This window comes from Asterias rubens, chromosome 12, assembly GCF_902459465.1.
Source record: "Asterias rubens chromosome 12, eAstRub1.3, whole genome shotgun sequence".
Lineage (NCBI taxonomy): Eukaryota > Metazoa > Echinodermata > Asteroidea > Forcipulatida > Asteriidae > Asterias > Asterias rubens.
Window position 1 is genome coordinate 4514788 of NC_047073.1, and position 23855 is coordinate 4538642.

The 23855-nt window shown below is 37.3% G+C and overlaps 1 long non-coding RNA gene across 1 annotated transcript; it reads left to right on the plus strand.

Moving 5' to 3' along the window:
• Positions 1–4650: 4650 nt before the first annotated feature.
• Positions 4651–11220, plus strand: LOC117297356. Its single transcript, XR_004519870.1, has 4 exons — positions 4651–4778; positions 8437–8562; positions 9880–9990; positions 11182–11220. It is a non-coding gene; the product is annotated as an uncharacterized LOC117297356 (long non-coding RNA).
• The last annotated feature ends 12635 nt before the right edge of the window (positions 11221–23855 follow it).

Sequence of the window (23855 nt, forward strand, 5' to 3'; positions counted from 1 at the left end):
GCGCTGGGGCGACTACTTTACTTCCTTGTTGGTTTCGCGACATAAACAACAGAGGGCGCTATTTCGTTAAAGGTATCTGGCACGTTTGGTAACGCTCAAAAAAACTATTTTTATATTATTATAGCTGTTGATGAGTATAAAACATTGTGAGAAACGACTTCCTCTCTGGAAGTGACGTAATTTTTGAGGAAGAGGTAAAATCTCACTGAAATTATGCGAATCTGAAAAATACTTCGTGCCTGCAAAAGCCTTTCTCTGGCATCTGTGAAAGCACACACATTTTATACATGAGGCATTATAAAAAATAAATGGTGTTTTTAATGACGTTTTTTCTTGCGACTTCTCTGACAAATTTTGAGCCCATCATTTCACATTTCTTATTCATGCATGTTGGAATACACTAAGTGAGAACACAGGTATTGACATTATTTAAACGTGTCCAAAAGATGTGTATGAGCAAACTCCCTAGAGCTTCATTGAGTGCTAAACTATTACTGACAAGCTTTTTACAGAATATTATCCATTGACTCAAGGGTGACAAGGGTGTTTTTTCTTTCCTTATTATCTCGCAACTTCGACGACCGATTGAGCTCAAATTTTCACAGGCTTGTTATTTTATGCATATGTTGAGATACACCAACTTTAAAGACTCGTCTTTGACAACTACAAATAGTGTTCGCTGTGTTTAAGTGAAAACATATCGAAGAGTATTTTTTCCAAGCATTTAAAAACAAGAAGAGCAATTTTAAAATGGATTCGTGTTGTCGCTGAAGGTCACTCCTACCCGTTAGGTCATTTTCACCCTTTGCCGTCGTTTTGCCGCCAACGCGTGTAAGGATTTGCGATTCACGTCCGTCGCCTTCCGCTGGGTCTTTGCCGATTCTATGTGAGCCAGCCTCTCGGTAGCCAATGAATGTCTTTAAATGATGGGTGATGGGCTTGTGTATACGTTTGCAAAAACCGAAGTCGAACCCCTAAGCGGAAGTTTTCGTAGAGGGCAATAATAAACTTGTTTGAATTTTAACGGTCCATAATTCTTTGCCACCCCCCCCCCCCCAGTAGAAAGGGTTAAAATGATGCACCTGATAATGGGAGATCAAACATTAAAGTCACCATTCATGACAAAATTCACGACTTGTGTCCTATGTCGTGGACATTGACACCAGGATTCAACATTCACGACCAATCCACGACACTTTAAGAGTTGTACATTACGGGTTGCAATTTTAACAAAATTCACGAGTCACAAGGCTTGACTTTTGACGACATATAATTAAAACGTTAGAAAAGACTTTACTTTAATCAGGAAATGAAACTTCTCTGCTAAACAAAACCAGAACAAACATGTCAGTGTTATTTTCCTACTAAAAAAAATAACGCTGCCTTTAGTTCCTTCTCAATTAATAACTGTTAACACAGGACTGTTCAATCAGTAATTAGGTTTATTCCGGGACAGTCTCAACATCATCAACTCCAGCTTTTTAAAGCTGGAGTTGATGTTTAAAAACTCTTGCCAAGTTAATACAACATTTATGAGAATCAGCTTTTTTTTCAAAAACTTGTTTTTATCAGTTATTCGCTTTAGCGGCTACCCTGTCACTTTCTGCATGTACGTTAGTTTTTGCTTAGGTTCCTTTGTAATCTCTCCGTGCATTTTTTTCACAGAACTCGGGAAAGTACTGGGTATACTGCAAAGATCGTATAGCGCCGCGTAGCGGCGCGCCGCTACGCGGCGCTTTACGATCTTTGCTTAATACTGAGAATATTGTGACACAGTAATGAAGAAGAATAATATGTTTGTTTTTTGTAATTTTCTTATAAGGTCGTTAGTCTAATTGGACTGTGTGCCCCGAAATATATTTCTAGCCGGACTAGTATTGATAAAAGATGTTGATTTTTTTAAATCGCAATTTCTGTCGAAGAGATCTATGTATCATGCTGTTCTTTACCTGTCATCTCGAATCCTGCATTCATAAAAAATACCTAAGACAGTTTATCCATTCTGATTGGTCGAGAGGGACTCACGAGGGGTTGCTTGAACGGATGATAAAACACCAGTAAAAAGTGTTGAAACATGGGCGCGTGACACGTGAGCTTGCACCTGTGCTTATAAGACAGTTTCTTCATTCCTATTGGTCGAGAGCAACGGCTGAAACAGTTGTGCCACATCACGCGATACGCGCGACGCGCACAGCATTCCCTTATAAGGAGTTGTTTACCCAAGGGCCTTGACTGGGCCTAACCATTATTCATAGCTGGAGGGGTGTTGTGTTGAAAGAAATCATTGAAAAGTTATAATTTTTGCATTTATTTACTTTTTGACCCTAAGTATTGATGTTTTTTGACCGAAAAAGTACTTGAATGGGAATCAAAGTGTGTTGAATCGGTCTTCAACTAGTGGTTTAAACCCGCCGAGGCCTGGTTCTTGATAAATTACCTTGACTTCGTCTCGGTAAAATTATCAAGAACCAGGCCTCGTTGTGATTAAACCACTAGTGGAAAACTTGCGCTATGTTAGTCAATCTTGTGTGTGGTTTATCAATCTCGTCTTAGGTTTTCGATTTAGCGTTAGTTTGGTTCAATCTTGCGTAAAGTTGTTCAATCTTGCATCAGTTTTGCCAACCTCACAATCCCTCCCAGCAAGTCGATGGTGCCGCTCACTCTAACAAAAACAGCGGCGAAAATAAAGACAAGAGTTGGACCGGACTGAGGGATTCCTTTTGTTTTTAAATGTATCTCTTTGTAATCGAGATATAAATGTTCGCCAGTAAGCAATATTTTAATAATTAGAATATTATTGGTTGTATCAACAGCTCTTCTTTCAGTTCTAAGATGAACAAATTATTTGCCTGCTTTAATTTCCAGAGCAGCTTTCCAACTCAACTTGAAAAAAAAGTACTGAAGTTTTAGTAATTATATTGAACAATTAGCTATATTTTAGTGTCTAGTGTCAATTTAAGTGTTATTGAATAATTTTAAATTAATTATATTTTCTTCTACTATATAATTCATTAAAGATCAAATTTAAAAAGCGAAACAGCTGCTCCTTAGAAAATCTTTGATTAATGTGCATTGCTCTAACTGTTTTAAAAAGAATAAAATTAATATATATATATACATATAAATGATTTTGGATTGAACAAAGAAAAATTGACTAGAGCGGGATTTGAACAACGACCTCCGGATTAACGTGCCGGCGCTCTACCAACTGAGCTATCTAGCCCTATGTTGGTGGTCTCCCAATTTTGTCAACATCTTTGTTCGGGGGGTGCCTGTCAGAAGCCATTAAACCGCAAACTGCTGTGTAGCCAGGGATCACACCCGGGTAACGATACAACCTGGGAAGCGGCAGACAGGGGATCACCTTAAGGGGATGCGACTTTTTATATCAGATATCAAATAATAAACCACTTTCAGGCAAAATTAGAAAAGTTCACAAGGCCTACTGAACACATTCAAAATTTGACGTGTTCACAAGGCCTTATAGCCTTGAGAACACATTCAAAATTTGTGAACATGTTCAGGCAAAATGCCTTGTGAACATTATTCAAAATTTGACAAGTTCACAAGGCTATAAGGTGCTGAAGTTTTTGATAAATGAGTAAAACAATGTCATGAAAATACGTTTTCACATGCTCAAATAATTTTCGTCTCACGATCTAGAGATGAAAATTATTTTCATGACATTGTTTTACTCATTTTTCATTAACTACAGCACCTCAGCAAATTATTTTCAGGGAAGCTTTTCTACCATCATTATCTTCAAACTGTGTAAGTTTAATGTTAATCTGTGGACATTGTGTTTTTTGTCCTAGAAAAAGTACAGTCAAAGACCAGTCTGCTCACTTGGTGTATCTCAACATTATGCTTAAAATATGAAAGTTTGTGACAAAACGTTATTGCTTGATTATAGGCGTTAGTTGCAACGGTCTCATTCACTTGCTATCGCATGCCAGTATATCCGTGAGTTGCAAGCGAATCTAAAATTAGAAGCTTCAAACCAAAAACAATTTGCTAATCCCCCAGCAGCAACTTAAAATATAACTTGTTACGCCCCTCCTGGTTTTTTTTATTATTGCGTAAACTTACCCCTGTGGTTAAAAATAACAAAATGCATTCAGGACACACATGAAAAGACAAAGCATAAAAATAGCGAGGGGCAAAAAACTATTTTCCAGCATTATCATGGTTAAACAAAACCATGTAATAATATTATTTCTTTGTTTTTTTTGCATATTTGTGAGTGACAACTTTTGTAATGTTCTAGGGATTATTTTAAACAAAATAATTTAAAGCGATTTTTATTTAGTAGTATTTGGAAGGGATTTCTCTCTTAGATAGTGATGTGGTGTGGTTCGTAGTTGGGGATAATGTTTATTTAATTTCATTGTTTATCCTGTTGCGCTTGGTATTTTTAACCAGAATTAATCAAAATCATCCAGCAAGTGCATCAATTAATTAATACAACTCATTAACTTTGTGCGGGAGACCCTACAATCCGCCGACAGAGGGCGCGATTTCTATTTAAATACCTAGTCAGATACCCTAAACCAATTTCAACGCGGAATGTATGGATGAAGTCAAGCTTTATAAATCACGTGCGTCCCATTCAGAAACGCATGCGGGAGCAGAATTTCTCTAAAACATGGACAGCAGAGAGAAGTGAGTTGCTTCTTCGAGAGAATTTTACCCGCAATGTGGCTCCATTTTACCGTTTCCTGGAAAAGGAACGGTAGTTACGAAGTGCAAGACATGTCCTGACAAAGTAAATGCAAACAGTAAGTTTGAAATATATATACTTATTGTGGAAACCGGAGCTTGTAAAGTTGTTTGTAATCTGATAGCCCCCTTGACTTGTGCGTTATTTATAAAAGGGAGAGGCGAGGTCGGGACGTGGCCAAGGAGGCGGTGGGGGAGGAGGCTGATGCATGATCGCAACAGACTTTGAATATTAATTATAGTAAATAAATATTGATTCAAATTCAGCTTAATGACTTTTATTCTGATGATGTAAATGACCTGTGACTGATAATTTGTAGTTAAAAATAACAAAAAAATATATTTATAGGATAGTAGACTAAGTTTTCAATTAATATTATAATTTTGTAATTTACATTATATCTAGTACTATAGGCTTGTCTGTAGAATTAATGATTGCCTGTTATATCATCCTTTGTAATGATTGCACTGGTGGTTCATCCACTGTTGTTTGGTCATTAATAATTTATAAGGGTAACTTTCCGTACGGCGCCACCACTTTTTCACTCATTTTCGGTCCTACTAAAAGCCGACAACTCGCCGACAACGCCGACAACAAGTCCAGAGCGCCGACAACTCGCCGCCAACAAGTTTTAATTACCTCAAAAATGGCCAATAAACCATAGATGTATTAGAACTATATGTGTTCTGTAATATAAACATAAAGTTAATGGAAAAACTACACAAAAAGTGTGAATTTTTAACCAGAAAAAAACTTCACTTGCACGAAAAGCGGTCGGACGCCATCTTGGCTTAAAAACCGTGTTTGGACCAGACCATTATGATACGGGTAGATTTAGCACTTGTCAACAACAGAGGGCGGGCTTCATGTGAAGACCTTTACTGAGACCTTATCGCAAATACCAATGCGCAAGCGCAGAATGTTGAATGAGGTGCATTGTGGGATATATATGGATCAATTTTTGATACCAGCAAGACCACAATGCACCTAATTCCAAGCTTTACGCGCGCGCCCCGGTATTTGCGAAAAGGTCTAAAAACATGACGCCCGCCCTCTATTGCTAAGTCTGACTCACCCGCATCATAATGGACTGGTCCGAACACGATTTTAAGCCAAGATGGCGTCCGACCGTTTTCCGTGAACGTTCAGTTTTTTTTCTGGTTAAAAATTCACACTTTTCGTGAAGTTTTTCCATTAAATTTATGTTTATATTACAGAGCACATATAGTTCTAATACATCTATGGTATATTGGCAATTTTCGAGGTAATTAAAACTTGTTGGCGGCGAGTTGTCGGCGCTCTGGGCTTGTTGTCGGCGTTGTCGGCGAGTTGTCGGCTTTTAGTAGGACCCCTCATTTTTACAAAAAGGGATATCTCATTGAGGTTAATTAAATACAATATTATTTCATATCGAATGAAAAAGTGGTGGCGCCATACGGAAACTTTTCCATTTATAAATTAAAACAAAAATATGTATAAATAAAATCAAAATCTTTTTGCAGTTGTGGTAAAAAAAAAATAAAACTTTAAAAGAAATACCCTTGGCACAACCACTTTTTGATTCGATATGAAATAGCCCTATACAGTCGACTCCCGTTATAACGAGGTCCGCCGGACTGGCCCATTTTCCTCGTATTATCCGAATCTCGTCTTAAACGCAGCGCGCTAAATATAGATACATACGTCATCATTGTGCATGCACACAACACATGTACATGTACTTGCATATATACATGACATAATGGCCGCACGTGTGTACACACAGATGCATGGCAGAGCTGCAATTGACTATACTACTGTGTGCATAGAGTAGTATGTGCGATGTACTGCACAAACAAGCACAACGCAGGGATTATAAAACTGTTTTAACTAAGTTGGTTTAGTTTTAAATTCAATTTTAAAATCAATTTACATTTTACAAGATTGATAACAAGTATAAGATTTTAACTTGCGTTCATGTTTTGGAAGTTTCTCTTACAAAACTTTGGTCGCCGGCAGTTTATTGCCAATGCAATAAATAGAGTCTTGGTTTTCATTGGTAACCACCTGTTTATTAACGCTGGATGGTTCATTGCTGCTGCGAGACACCAGGGGAAATCTTACTGCTGCAATGCATACTGCACACGCTGAGAAAATGTTCAGTCAATAAAATAAAAGCTGGATTTTCATTGGTAACCACTAGTGTAATAATAGAAGGTTCATTGCTAACGCGAGATACCAGGGAAGATGTTCTGTGCATGTGTGTGCATGCGCAATACACTCGTCGCAGCAACAAAAAATAGAATCTTGATTTTCATTGGTAAACACTGTCATGTTAGATGGTTCATTGCCAATGTGGGATACCAGGTAAAATCTTGCTTTTGCATTCAATAATATTGATCACGCAACTAGTTTTGATTGCAAGTTGCGGGTGTTTTTTTCTTCTGAAAATTTATAATGCGCTTATAAACTCAGTGGATCAGTATCTTTTCTTAAGATTTCTCCAATGTTTGAACCATGCAAACCTCCTAATCCCACCATTGTCCGGAGTTTGGAATTAACTTTGCTTGCTGACTCGTGACTCCCGGTTTCGGATTAGTGTTGCTAGCGGTAGCGTCCACTTAACACCTCTATTGTATGTCTTAAAAGCCACAAATATCGACTTTACCGGCTGAACAGGTATTTGCTTTGTTGGTTTTTGAATTGTTCTCGTTATAGAAGGGTTTTAAACAATGTTTTGCTCGTAATGGGTCTCCCAAATTACCTCGTTATAACCGTGTTCTCGCTACTACCGTGCTCGTATAATCAGTATTTTAATGCATTGAAACACGCATGGGGTCGTTCGGGACCGGCAAAAAACCTCGTATCAACCGGAACCTCGTAACATGCGAGCTCGTAATAACGGGAGTCGACTGTAGTATCTAATTTACCTCAATGAGATATCCGATTATTGTAAAAATGAGTAAAAAAGTGAGGACGCCAGACAGAAAGTTATCCCCATTGACTGTCTGACTTGTCTTTTTTTTTTAAATGGAGGTTTCAGATTTTCAAATCTTATGATGAGGCATGGGCCCAATTTTATTGCTCTGCTTACCGTAAGCACAGAATCGGCGCTTACGGAAGCAGGGAATTCTGTTCTTACGGCAAGCGTATTTCATGGGCTAGCGGCGAATTTGGGCTTGAGCGCGTGCGTACTCCACGTTACTAGGCATTCTACGCTTACAAGGCTAGCGCAGAAATTCGGCGCTTGCACGCAAGCGGGGAATCGTGATCGAAGCGCAGAATTCGGGGGTATAAGCAGAGCCATGAAATTGGGCCATGGTCTGTGCTGTGCAACCTGCTGGTGCTGGGCACTCATGATTTCAAAAACGACCAACACGTTTTTTAAAATTTTGTTAAAGTTAAAATTACATTTCGGATAACTTTCCGTATGGCGCCACCACTTTTGACTCATTTTTACAAAAAGGGATATCTCATTGAGGTAAATTAGATGCTATATTATTTCATATAGAATGAAAAAGTGGTGGCGCCATACGGAAACTTTCTCCTACATTTCTTTCACAGATTTTCAACAAAATGTAACACTTGTGTAAAGTTGTATTTATTATTATTAATATTATCAGTGAAATTTTTTCTTTGTATTACTTAGCGGTGACTGCGTATATCACTACCATTAGCACAGACGGCATATTTTTGAATGAATGAAAAGTCACTTTTTGTCTTCCTTCTCATTACAGCTGCATTACATGGTGTGGTCTATCATTCATACCTGCGTCTCAACTCTCCCAAGGATGTTGAAGGTCGTCACAAGGTCGTCAGCCAGAAAGACCTACATGTAGGACCATTGGTGAGTGAAATTAGTGGTAAGTATTATTAGGAAATGTCCAAATTGTTTAGGTTTATATCTTGATGTTTACGTACAGAAATGTTCGTACTTTATTGTTGTTTAATTGTCTATCTTTTAGAGGTTTCATTATTTATATTTTACTCTGAATGAATAAAAAAAGATGTACAATTAAAATCTGTGTAAAGGGTTCACCACCCACAGGGAAACCTCCAGCCATTTTTAAAATTGGTTTATGAAAAACAGATGCACAATAGATGAAATTTATTAGGTAATTTATTTCATATGGTTTCTTTAAAGAATATAACCCCCCAAATATTTAGGTTCACCATTTTATTTTATTTCAGGAAAGAAACAAAAACGAATCAGTGTAAAAGGTTAGCCACATGTAGGGGAACCTCTGGTCAATTATGAAATGGTTTAAAAGAAAAATGCAAATGTTTTATTTAAGAGGTTTTATATTTAACTCTTAAGAAGAGCAAACTTCAGTGATATGGGTTCGCCACCCGTAGGGAAACCTCTGGCCAATTCTTTAACTGTGTTTATTAATTGAAAAATGCGCCACTACATATCATTAGGTAATTTATCATTTGGTAAGTTTTGAAAAACAAGCCCCCAAATATTTGGTTTCATATTTTTAACTCTGAAAACAGAAGACCAAAAATTTGTTTACTTCATATTAATAGTTTACGTTTGGTAAATTTTGAAAAATAACGTAAACCCCCAAATATTTTGATATACAAATAGGTTTGTTTTATTTCAGAGGTTTAATATTTTACCTGTTAAAACAGAGGAGCAAAAATCGGTGACAATGGGTTCGCCACCCGTAAGGAAACCCCTGGCCAATTTTTTTAACTGTGTTAGATTGAAAAGTGTGCCACTTCAAATTCAAAGTTGACATTGGGTAAATTTTTAAACTAACGTAAGCCCCCAAATATTTGGATATACAAATAGGTTCATTTTATTTCAGAGGTTATATATAGCAAAAATGGCTATGGGTTCGCCACCCGTAAGGAAACCCCTGGCCAATTTTTTTTGAAACAGTTGGAAAAAAGCAAATTTTATTTGTTGATGTATCAAAATCTTTACCTCGGATTGATTCATCGCTACTGTGACAGGGTTTTGCTTCTTTCTGTTTTCTCAGCAAGTCAAACCAGTAGACCTATTTTGCTAGTTTGATTTCATCTTTCTATATTTTGTCCATTAATCATTGACAAAAATAAATCCAAGCGTATGGCCCTACCTTTTAGGCGTATTATCACAAATTAGTTTTTTTCAATGCTTGGTTATTTTTCATCACTTCTTAATTTCATATTTGTATCTGGTCTGGTTTCAGATTGACAGGGCATGTGCCAAGTGCGGTCATGATGAACTTTTATTTCCACACCAGTCAAACACGATCAGCTAATGAAGGACAAACCGTCTTCTATTTCTGCCCATCATGCAAGTAAGTTAATCACTACTTAAGCCTGGTTCATACTGCAGGAAGTATGAACCAGGCTTTAGGCTTGTAGAGCCTTTTAGGTGTATCATACAGTTTCCATAGATTGCACGGGGGTTAGTAGGTACCTGTGAGGGTTGAGATGGTTCTTGTGATGTATTTAACTTGGTCACTTCATATTTGGCTGCACAGGCGGTTAATTCCTAAGGGAGCTGAGTTGGTTTGATGAATGAAATAAATAGTGATCAGGGGTAACATTGTTGAAGAGCCATGAGCGTCACTGAATGATGGATTTCAGTGTTATATGAGTATTACATGTAGTACAAGCAGAAATTCACTGTTTACATGACATGTGTATGTGTAAAAAGCACAATGCAGCAATCAGCAAAACAGAAACAAACAAAACATGCAATGGATCTTGAAGGATCTGGGGTTGACTTTTCAAAAAGTTAAAGACCCTGGGGTGGATTTCACAAAGGTAGTCCTAACTTAGGACTAGTCCTAGGCAATGCTAAGAGATAGGACCAGTCCTAAGTTAGGATGAGTTACTGGTCCTAACTTAGGACTAGTCCTATCTCTTAGCATTGCCTAGGACTAGCCCTAAGTTAGGACTACCTTTGTGAAATCTACCCCTGGACACTATTGGTAATTGTCAAAGACCAGTCTTCTCACTTAGTTTATCTCAACATTACATGCATAAAATAACAAACCTGTGAAAGTTTGAGCTCAATCGGTCGTCGAAGTTGCGAGATAATAATGAAAGAAAAAAACGTCCATGTCACACAAAGTTGCGGTTTTCAGATGGTTGATTTCGAGATATCAAATTCTAAATCTGAGGTCTCGAAATCAAATTCGTGAAAAGTTACTTTCTCAAAAAGTACTCCACTTCAGAGGTAGCTGTTTCTCACAATGTTTTATACCATCAACCTCTACCCATTCCTTGTTACCAAGAAAGGTTTTATGCTAACAATTATTTTGAGTAACTACCAATAGTGTCCACTGCCTTTATGACTAGTCTTATCTCAAGTTAGGACAAGTTACTCGTCTAACTTAGGACTAGCCTTAAGTTTTAAATACTCCTGCCTGGGACTAGTCCTAAATTAGGACTAGTCTTATCTCTTTGTGAAATCGACCCCAGGATGGTTAGGATCAAAGGTTCATTTTTTATGTAAAAGTAATTTTTTCTTTATTTTTTAGTTTTACAGGCGTCAAGAGATTGAGTACTCCTGAAGGAACCAACATCTTCGGATCGGTCTACACTGAGAAAATCTCTAGTCAAGAGCTCACTGGAACCAGGAGATGAAATCACCACCGATGACGATGAAGACCACCTGATGCCAGAGAGATGTCTTACTGATGTGAAGGTCGATTTTGTTTAGTTGAAAAATGCGCCACTTCATATAAGGTGATTTATCATTTGGCAAGTCTTGAAAAACAGGCCCCAAATATTTGGTTTTTATATTTTTAACTCTAGAAACAGAGAGCAAAAATTCATTGACAAAGGGTTCGCCACTTGTAAGGAAACCCCTGGCCACTATTTTTTGAAATGTTTGGGAAAAAAGCAAACCTTATTTGTTGATGTATCGAAATCTTTACCTCCGATGGATTCATCGCTTCTGTGACAGGGTTTTGCTTCTTTCTGTTTTCTCAGCAAGTCGAACCAGTAGACCTATTTTGCTGAAACTTTCTTAGTTTTTATTTAATCTTTCTACATTTTGTCTTTAAATCATTGAAAAAAACCAAAAAACTTATGGCCCTACCTTTTAGGCGTGTTATCACAAATTTGTTTTTTCAATGCTTGGTTATTTTTGATCACTTCTTAATTTCATTTTTGTATCTGGTCTGGTTTCAGATTGACAGGGCATGTGCCAAGTTCGGTCACGATGGACTTCATTTCCACACCAGGCAAACACGATCAGCTGATGAAGGACAAACCATCTTCTATTTCTGCCCATCATGCAAGTAAGTTAATCACTACTTAAGCCTGGTTCATACTTTCTGCAAATGCAAAGTGAATTTTGGCGACACAGCCCTGTTTTCTTAGCGAATGATCCGAAGGGGTTGAACACAGTTCAACTGTTGCGAGTTATTCATTGCAAGTTCGTGACAACCAAATTTGCTTCACATTCGCAGGAAGTATTTTCCAGGCTTTAGGCTTGTAGACCCTTTTAGGTTTATCATACAGTTTCCATAGATTGCACAGGGGTTAGTAGGTACCTGTGAGGGTTGAGATGGTTCTTGTGATGTATTTAGCTTGGTCACTACATATCTGGCTGCAGAGGCAGTTTATTCCCTAGGGAGCTGAGTTGGTTTGATGAATGAAATGTCCTAGTGATCAGGGGTAATATTGTTGAAGAGCCACGAGCGTCACTCAATGACGGATTTCAGTGCTATATGAGGTATAGTACAAGCAGAAATTTACTGTTCGCATAACATGTGTGTGAATCGTCGTCGGAAGTGTAGTGGCTGAGCACCGAATTCAAACTCTGGTGTTTCTGATCAGTAGCAGAGTATGGGTTCAAATCCCCAGCCACGACACTTGTGTCCTTTTAAAGCAAGACAATGAACCATTGCTTCATCCTTCAGATGGGACGTAAAGCTGTTGGTCCCATGTGTTGTGTAATGCATGTAAAAGAACCCAGTGCAAACTTATCAAAGGTTCCTTTTTTTATGTAAATGTAATTTTAGATTTTTTATTTATTTTATTTACAGGCATCAAGAGATTGAGTACTCTTGAAGAGAATCAACATTACTCAGATCGGTCTATACTGAGAGGAACTCCAGACAAGAGCTCACTGGAACAAGGAGATGAAATCACCACCGACGACGACCACCACCTGAATGCCAGAAAGATGTCTTACTGATGAGGAGGCCGATTTTTTAAATTGAAAAATGCGCCACTTCATATAAGGTGATTTATCATTTGGCAAGTCTTGAAGAACAAGCCACCAAATATTTGGTTTTATATTTTTAACTCTGAAAACAGAAGAGCAAAAATTCAGTGACAAAGGGTTCGCCACCCGTAAGGAAACCTCTGGCCAATTTTTTAACTGTGTTTGATTGAAAATTGCACCACTTCAAATTAAGAGTTTACATTTGGTAAATTTCGGAAAATAACGTTAATCCTCCAAATGTTTTGATATACAAGTAGGTTCTTAGTAGGTTTTTTTTATTTCAGAGGTTTTATATTTTACCTCTGAAAACAGAGGAGCAAAAATTCAGTGCCAAAGGGTTCGCCACCCGTAAGGAAACCCCTGGTCAATTTTTTTTAAATGTTCGGGAAAAAGCAAACCTTGTTGATGTATTGAAATCGGATTCATCGTTACTGTGACAGGGTTTTGCTTCTTTCTGTGTTCTCAACCAGTAGAACCAGTAGACCCTTTTTTGCTGAAACTTTCTTAGTTTTATTTCATCTTTCTACATTTTGTCCAATAATCATTGAAGAAAAAAAAAACTTATGGCCTTACCTTTTAGGCGTAGTATCACAAATTTGCTTTTCCAATGATTGGTTATTTTTCATCACTTCTTGATTTCATTTTTGTATCTGGTCTGGTTTCAGATTGACAGGGCATGTGCCAAGTTCGGTCACGATGGACTTCATTTCCACACCAGGCAAACACGATCAGCTGATGAAGGACAAACCGTCTTCTATTTCTGCCCATCATGTAAGTAAGTTAATCACTACTTAAGCCTGGTTCATACTTCCTGCACATGCAAAGTGAATTTTGGCGACACAGCCCTGTTTTCTTAGCGAATGTTCCGAAGGGGTTGAACTCAGTTCAACTGTTGCGAGTTATTCATTGCAAGTTCATGACAACAAAATTTTCTTCGCATTCGCAGGAAGTATGAACCAGGCTTTAGGCTTGTAGATCCTTTTAGGTTTATCATACAGTTTCCATAGAATGCACAGGGGTAAGTAGGTACCTGTGAGGGTTGAGATGGTTCTTGTGATGCATTTAGCTTGGTCACCACATATCTGGCTGCAGAGGCAGTTTATTCCCTAGGGAGCTGAGTTGGTTTGATGAATGAAATGTCCTAGTGATCAGGGGTAATATTGTTGAAGAGCCACGAGCGTCACTCAATGGCGGATTTCAGTGCTTGATGAGGATTAGTACAAGCAGAAATTCACTGTTCACATGACGTGTGTAAATCGTCGTCGGAAGTGTCGTGGCCGAGCACCGAATTCAAACTCTGGTGTTTCTGATCAGCAGAGTATGGGTTCCATTCCCAAGCCACGACACTTGTGTCCTTTTAAAGCAAGACAATGAACCATTGCTTCGTCCTTCAGAAGGGACGTAAAGCTGTTGGTCCCATGTGTTGTGTAACGCATGTAAAAGAACCCAGTGCATGCACTTATCAAAGGTTCCTTTTTTTATGTAAATGTAATTTTAGATTTTTTATTTATTTTATTTACAGGCATCAAGAGATTGAGTACTCTTGAAGAGAATCAACATCTTTGGATCAGTCTACACTGAGAGGAACTCCAGTTGAGAGCTCACTGGAACAAGGAGATGAAATCACCACCGACGACGACCACCACCTGAATGCCAGAGAGACGTCTTACTGATGAGGAGGCCGATTTTTTTACTTGAAAAATGCGCCACTTCATATAAGGTGATTTATCATTTGGCAAGTCTTGAAGACCAAGCCCCCAAATATTTGGTTTTATATTTTTAACTCTGAAAACAGAAGAGCAAAAATTCAGTGACAAAGGGTTCACCACCCGTAAGGAAACCCCTGGCAATTTTTTTTACTGTGTTTGATTCAAAATTGCGCCACTTCAAATTAAAACGTTAACCCCTCCAAATATTTTGATATACAAATAAGTTCGTTTTATTTCAGAGGTTTTATATTTTAAACAGAAGAGCAAAAATTCAGTGTCAAAGGGTTCGCCACCCGTAAGGAAACCCCTGGTCAATTTTGCTGAAATGTTTGGGGAAAAAAGCAAACCTTGTATCGAAATCTTTACCTCGGATGGATTCAACGCTACTGTGACAGGGTTTTGCTTCTTTCTGTGTTCTCGGCAAGTAGAACCAGTAGACCTTTTTTGCTGAAACTTTCACTGTTTAATGTAATCTTTCCAACTCTTTGTGAAATCGACCCCAGGATGGTTAGGGTCAAAGGTTCATTTTTTATGTAAAAGTCATTTTTTATTTTTGTTTTTGGTTTTTTGTTTTACAGACTACAAGAGATTGAGTACTCCTGAAGAGAATCAACATCTTCGGATCGGTCTACACTGAGAGGAACTCAAGGCAAGAGCTCACTGGAACAAGGAGTTGAAATCACCGCTGACGATGACGACAACGACGACCACCTGATGCCAGAGAGATGTCTTACTGATGAGGAGGCCGAGCATCCATCCCAGTATGGGTACTTAAATAAGATCAGGATCCTTTATCACTGACAGTGCCATCAGGATTGTCTCAAGAAACAAAATGAGGCTCGACATCCAAAAGTAGTCTGGTTCCTTTTGAGACTTTCAAGCGGGTTTTGATCGGTTTAGGGAACCAGACAAAATGGCCGAACTGTGGTAAAGGTGTTTTTAAACTGTCAGTGTTGCTTACATTAATTTGTGATAACTCATGCTGTATAGCTAGTTTCAAAAAACGATTATCTAAAATTGAATTGTTTACCTTCATGAATTGTTGTTATTGATCGATACTCCCCTTACCCCTGGGGTGGACTGATCGATTGAAAGAACGAACAAGAAACTTGAGTGCACACCTTCTATGATGAAAGCCTTCCAGGGCCCATTTTCATGGCTCTGCTTACCGCCGAATTCTGCGCTTACGATCACGATTCCCCACTTACTTGCAATCGCCTAATTTCTGTGCTAGCATTTGAAGCGTGGAATGCTAGTAACGTGGAGTACACATGCGCAGAAGCAAAAATTTGCTGGTAACCCGTGAAATACGCTTGCCGTAAGCACAGAATTCTGTGCTTCCGTAAGCGCAGATTCTGTGCTTACGGTAAGCAGAGCCATGAAATTGGGACAAGCTCTGGTTAGGATCGTTGCATACTTTGTAACTTATTGGTCGTGACAAGACTTAAATTCTCTTTTTCCCTGAGAGTTGGTCATTGCACAAATGTCATCCTCGATACTGTTACTACGACACGCCTGATACATTACGGAGGCGATGCTGCCACTGGTCATTGCCTGGGTGCCTCTTGAAATATTCTTGCAATTATTCCATAGAGGTGCCCTTTACCAAGGAGAAACCGCCTTGGTGCACTTGCCCTGTTTAAATGACCGAGCTGCCCTTTTCTGCTAGGGGTGTGTGTCACAGCAAACTAGGGACCTTTCAACGATTTCCCTAGCAGTGGCTTACTGTTGTACCACTACCATGGTGCATGACTTCTATCCCCTTTTTGCTAGAGGATTGGGTCACAGCAAACTTAGTAACGTTTTACATTAGTGTCTTACTGTTGTACCACTACCATCACACATGACTTTCATCCCTTTCTGCTAGGGATTGTGTCGCGCAAACTAAATGTTTTACTTTAGTGGATTACTGTTGTACCACTACCATCATACATGACTTTCATCCCTTTCTGCTAGGGACTGTGTCGCAGCAAACTAAATGTTGAGGTTCATATGTACACACATGACCTTTGCCCCTTCCTACCTGGGGGAAATGACTGGTACTTTATATTAATCCACCTGCCATGTGACCTCTGACCCTTCCTCTGTGGGGTAAGGTTACTGTAAACCTTTGCAACCCCAGAAATGGCGGTCATTTTACCTCTGCCCCCTTCCCACCTGGGGTGTTTGTCGCAAAAACAGAATGATAAACCTTGAATCATGTGTTCTGAATTGTTTCTATAGACTTACAGGCCTGTATGCCTCGATTTTGAAAAGGCAAGGGCACCAGAGCATTTCCTCCTTGGTAAAAGGCACCCTATGAGGAAATTGTAAATCTGTACTGGATCATTTCCAGGGCACCAAGGCAATGACCAGGGGCATCGAGGCTATCGCCTTCGTTGCCTCCGTGAAGTATCAGGCCTGGATTTATTCATGATTGTGCATTTGACTGCATCTGTGATCCAACTTGACAAAAAGAAGAAGACAAATTATTACGTGAAACATTTCGCTCACCATTCTTTGTGTTGGCCACACACGCAAAACAAATTGTTTTCAATCAAAACTATTCTTAATTTTGGCTGTAAACTTAATTTTGGGCCAGGAAATACGACAATGTGGAAAGATTTTTTCTTTTTTGGTAGTTTGGGTCACAACTGCATAATAATTGTGTATTTTACATAAATTTTCTTAATACATTTTATCAAGACATTCCCACAAAAAGAGTTCACATTGCTTCGTACAAAATGCATACATTTTTCATATAGAACGTTCGACTTTACTTTCCAAAATACGGAATTTTAAGATATTTTTTTTTTTTTTTCAAAACTCTCTTGGCAAATGTTTTTTTTTTCTACTACCTTTAACACTTTGGTCGCTTTAAAAAGTCTTCTTTTCTAGATCTTCCCAGAGTTGGAATATCTTAAATCGAATTAGGAAAACAAAAAATTCGGTAAAATTTGCTTGTGACTCAAATTGTGGGAGTGCTTCTGGTTCTATATATTGATACCTTGATGATTGTGAAGCCAAGTACAACTTGCACTCAATACAATTAATGCAAGTGGAACACATCCTAAAGTTGTATTCTTGGGAACAATCTTCATGACATACAAGTATGTCATCATTTTAACTAAATTTATCTCTTTGGCACGACATGTTTGGATAAGTGTGATGCACACCTGTCTAAACTCAAAATGAAATACAAGTACGTCATCAATTTAACCATATTTATTCATTTGTGGCATGACATGATTTAAAAATTGATTTAAAAGTAACAATATTTTTAACGAAAAAGTTACAAACTTCATTTGAATACTGCGACAGTAACAATTAACAGGTCTAAATTTTATTGAGTTTTTTTTTGCATCAGCTGATACAAAAAAAAATCTAACTTCAAAGATAACTTTTATTTCAACTCAAGGATAGTAAATGTTGTACTTGGCTGTTTTAAAAAAAATTATGTCTTAAATTAATTGGTTACCATTCATTAAATGCTATAGAAAGCACCACTGAACTGTAGAAGCAGCAGAGTTGTGCAAACGTGTGTGCCTGTCGGTGTGGCCAACTACTATCTGGAAAGTGTGACGACCTAATGATCCAAGAGTTAATGGTTGGGTAAGCATGTTATTAAGTGAAATCTTGTTAATGTGGCGCTGGTAATCTGTCTTACCGGTGTCCTACCTTACATGATTGACAAACTATTCAACTTTCTCGATCTCCAACAAAAAATTGAAACCTAAGAAAGAAAGGATTTGGTTGCCTGTTGAAGTCTTTGGGGGCCTGTATCAAAAGTGTCAAGGACTGAGGACCATTGCACTTTTTTGCACATTTTTTACCTGATCATTTTGTTATCCTAAGTTGGTACCCGTCTCTCTATACTGTTCCTGTGTAAACGGGTCTACTTTTTGAGCAACTTCTCTACACTGGACATCCTCTTCTGATCTGAGGGAGCCTCTGAACTTGACGGATGACGGAGACTTCTACCCAGATGTTGGTGCGAGGGTCGGAGAAACGAGATTCTGAACATGGCTATTCACATTTCAATCAGGTACTCAGGCTTTTACATTGGTTTCACTTGTGTTAAGAAGTTTTGACTGTATCAAAAGGAGATATCAAAGATGACATTGGGATTGTGTAGGAAGTTAACAGGGTCCTTTGTAGAAGAAACATCGTCGCTTAGAAAGATGCTGTTGTGCATTAGGTAATTGTGACTGGTTTAATTCTCAGCCACAGTAGGTTGTATGTACACTCCTTCGTAAGTTAGAATAGTGTTGAGATTTCAGATTTAGTTAAAACCCTTGTTGAACTGGTTGACTGTATTCAGATTATGATGTTAACTATTGGTCTATTTCAGTGACCAATTAACTAGGTTGTTCATTGTAGGTTTTGAGTGGTCAGCTTTATGACAAATTCTATAGTAGGTATGTTATCGACAATTAGTTGAGGAAATGATTTACAAAGGATGTTGACCAATAGCCATTGCGTTTTTAACAAATACTGCCACTGTGGTGTGCATGATTTGTATACATTTTTTATAAACATAGTAATTTAGCTGCAGTAGGTGTTTTCAATCTGTCAGGGTATTAATTATTGATAATTGTGAACAGTTTTTACAACTGGTTAACCCTTTTCCAGCTGAACATGGGGACGACACTCAGGCGGTTTACAAACACTCACAAAATATGTTCAGCCGCAATGTTTGAATCTTGTTTCTCTAGTTATTTAGGCTGTTAAAGTGACAAAGACACTTGGTCATTAATATTTTGACAGGTTCTAAAAAGAGTTGGCAAGTTTAAGATATGTAACCCATAGAACTGTTGGGAACAATTGCAACCTACTAGTTTTTTTTCAGTACAACAATTGTATTTTTTTTTTTTTAGATCTCTTTGAAACGAGACAAATTTTGTGCGATGTCCATCAATTATTTTAACTCTTTTATGGTTAACATGAGAATGTCTCAACATGTACAACAGCGAAATGTACAATGGATCAAACTAGGTGTTTATTAGCGTATTAGCAGTATTAGTGTAGACTTATTCAGTTAAATAACCTCAGAACAAACATAATAATTTGTCACATGGCTAGGTAGTTATAGGAAGCATAAACACTAGTCCAGTAATGGTGTACAACTATTAAACAAATAACTAAATTAGTTATTTCTCAATTTGCTTGTTAGATTGATTTTGTTATGAATATTATGCCAAAAAGACACAGCAGGAATAGGTAATCTAAATAAGACGTCACTTTGTTACTTTAGTCATGCACTGTTTGCAGAATCACATGTGTCTTTCTAGATGGAAAATGCACTAAGTTATCAGCGATCTTATCATCACTGATAAAACCTTAATTTTCCGACATCGACGTCAGACTAATTTTTATGCAAAAACATTTGTAGTTTATAATTGGTACGAAATCATTAGTATGCAGTGGTTGGTTTGCAGATTTACATGAAGTTAATCAGTAGGAGTAGTTGTTGATCTTAGATGTTCAATCCTTTTTTGGGACTTCATCAGCAATTTGTTGTTCCGTAGGATTTAATACTTTGTTGTACTTGGGATCTTATCATCACTGATAAAACCTTAATTTTCCGACATCGACGTCGGACTCATTTTTATGCAAAAACATTGTAATTTAAAATTGGTGCGATAATCATTAGCATGCAGTTGTTGGTTTGCAGGCTTACATGAAGTTAATCAGTAGGAGTAGTTGTTGATCCTCGATGTTCAATACTTTATTGGGACTTATTAGCAATTTGTAGTTCCTTAGGATTTAAAACTTTGTTGTACTTTAGAATTTGTTTGGAATTTAGAATTTGTTTAGAGATAGGTTAGGTTTTTTTAAGAGTTTTTTTTTCTCAGTCTAGTTATCCTCCATAAACCCAATGTCATCTACAATATCTCCTGTAATGATACTCAATGCAATGAAGATGCAAATCTGATGTTTGTGTATAACCTCATTTTTGACTTAGAAATTTGACTTCATTTGAACGTGTAATCACACACGCTGTTAAAATGTTGCGATTTTTTAACAAATCCAAAACTTATGATTGATTTGAAACAAAATTTATGAAGAAGTGTAGTACTTCTAATGCAAGTGAAACCAATACATTCCTGAGTATGCTGTTAATTTTGAAAAGAACATGCGTATTTTAGTTCTGTTTTTTGTGCTTGTCACAAAAATTCACAAAATTGTTCAAGTTCAGCCGCCATGTTGGAATCTTGTTTCTCTGATCAGCGCATCATCATCTGGGTTGAAGTCTTCGTTATTCTGATGGTACAGGACTCGATCAGTGATGGAGTGGAAGCGTCCTTTTACACTTCAACCAAAATTCAAACTTGAAACTTTACTCCAAGAACTTAGCGACGTGTTTGCCCGAACAGGGGGAGACGTCCGATGGTACACTTGATACAGATTCATCAAACATTTTAACGGGCAACAGAATCCTTTCCGACTTTTGTTTTGGACTTTAAAAAAAATATCTTAAGTTTGTGTTTGGCTTCGGACTTTTAAAAAAAACCAATCTTTTTAGTTTGTCAATCATGTAAAGCAGGACTTTGGTAAAACAGACTATCAATGAAACATTAACTTGATTTAACTTAATAAAATGCTTTCCTTCCATTAATACTTAGATCATTAAGTCGCTTCACTTTCTAGATAGTAGTTGACCACATCGACTGGCACACACGTTTGCGCAACTCTGCTGCTTCTACAGTTCAGTGGTGCTTAAAAAAATCAAAAAAATCCCTTAAAAATTGCCTTTTTTATATAGACTAAGTCAGCCAAAAAAATTTCTCGTGCCGTTGTACGGTTCGAAATTAACTGCGTAAAAAGTTTGGCCCTACCCCCCCTATTATTAAAATCATGATCAACCAAGTGCACCCCCTATAGGGGTGCAGAAGAGACTGTATTCCATAGCAATGTACACCAACAATGTAATCAACTAGAAATTTGCACATGACACTTATACAAGGCGTCAAATTCAAATTACCATTTGATTATATAGCTAGGTACATCAAAATGGAATGCAGCCCCTTATTAAAGGTATCGTCTTATAGCTTGTTGTGACTTTAAATAACAATAAAATGGAGTCCCATTGTGGACTTAGTCATTTTTTGACCAAATCACTAGCCATTGTTTGTACTTAGTAATTTTTTGAGCAGAAACTCATAGTCAATGTTTGTATTTAGTCTATTTTTGGACTTTCTGGGTCCTTTTGTGGACTTAGTCATTTTTTGACCAAAACACTAGCCATTGTTTGTACTTAGTAATTTTTTTGAGCAGAAACTCATAGTCAGTGTTTGTACTTAGTAATTTTTTGACAAAAACACTTAGTAATTTTTGACTCTCTGTGGACTTAGCCATTTTTTACTTCAAAAACTTTCCAAGATTGAGATTATAAAGTCACAGAACAAGCTATAAGATGCGGCCTTCACAGAAGATACAACATTGGTAGTTACGCTATTGTGAATTGAACTTATAAGTTTAATGCGGGAATTTAGTGATTATGCATTACCTTAAATTTTGGTAAGCATGCAAGGAAACATTCATCTAAATGTTCACTTGATGTAAAAACTGTATTGAGTTAAACAATAAATAAAGAAATTTGTTTTGAAACGCTGCAAGTATGAGATAATGTTTTTTGTGTCCAAATTTGTGCCCTCTATATGCAGTATATGAATACCAATGTTGTACCTTCTTTATAAGTAAGAAATGCAACCTGTAAATCATAAAGGAGTCAAATTTAATGAGATTTGTTTGAAAAGAAACGCTTTGATTCGGTAAATATTCTGAGTTCTTGTAAGATGAAAAAAAAAGAACAACAGTTATTTGACAAGTTTGCAGAAACCAAACAGTTAATTCGTGTTTTCATGAGACTAGTTTTTTGTTAGCCATGTGGACTCCTTTTGGAAAAAACTGGTTACATTTCTTCCTTGGTTGATCATTTATATTTCTTAGCTATGGTTGTCATTTGCCAGCTGATGTATTATCGCTCAAATTCTTAACTGGTTTGGGGTGTGGGGGGGGGGGGTTAAGTTAAATTTTGAAACTATATACATTTGTACATCAACTGGCATATTTCGAACCATCAATTTAAGCAACTATCAAAATGAATAGTAAGGAAGCAATAGGAGTGCCTAAGCACCCCAAAAACAAAAATAGCTTTAATTAAAACATTCAGGAAACATAAACATACTACAAAGTCATAATTAAGTTCTTGAGGTTGGGTGGGTGGGGGACATGTCTAACAGTGTGGATGCACTAAGTGATGTTATTGTTTTCTTTCTTTGGAAAACAAAGTTTGTTCAAATAAAGTCTTGAAAATTCAAATAAACAATCTAGTCTGGTTTGCTTATTATTTTCTGATGAATCCTAATTCGGCCAATTGGTTCTATAAACAGCTTATAACTTTGATGATTCCCTTCTTGGTGTTGATGAACTAATTAAAAGTAACTTTTAGAAAATAATAAAGGTTGGAAATACTTTTGGTAATTATTCAACACCAGTCTCCTCACTTGGTGTGCCTCAATAAATGCATAAATAACAAACCAGTGAACGTTTTGGCTCGAATGGTCATCAAAGTTGAAAACAAAATATGAAAGAAAACCCAATATTCCATACATAAAATTGTGTGCTTTCAGATGCATGAGACAGGCTTCATGCCTGAAGCCTTTCCCAGATCCAAATATTTGGGGGTGAATTTTTTTTCAAACACTTTCCCTAAAACTAAATTTCACTTTAAAGGGTGTTTTTCCAACAACATTGTTTTACATCAACATGACCAGTGCTCTAACTTTTCATGGTAATTAATTTTTGGGGTAACTACCAAGTATATTCTGCCTTGGACTACTCAAAATTGATAATCAGAACGATCAGATAAACTGTACTGCTATTTAATAATAGTAGGATGCATTCAAAATTTTAAAGCTATTTTTGTTTCAAAATCCTTTGGGGGGGGGGGGGTAGAGTTACATTATTATTCATGAACAGTAATTCCATGTTTTCAAGAACAGAAACACAGTGTAATCGTTCCTTTTGGTGAACTAGAATCAGTTGCAAAACTCTTAAAATGCTAATTAACAGTATTAGGTAATGACCTCAAGTTTAGTACCGAATTGACAGTGCTTAGCCTGTAACAGGCATGATGTTTGGCTCTTGAGGGAAAAGTGAACATTTCATCGAGAAGAAGGGCCGACCTAAATGAAAGTTTTCAATAGAAATTTAACTGATTCTTCGGAGGCCCCACAAAAAAAAAAAGGAGTCATGAACTTATGTGGGTCTTAGGAGAAATAAA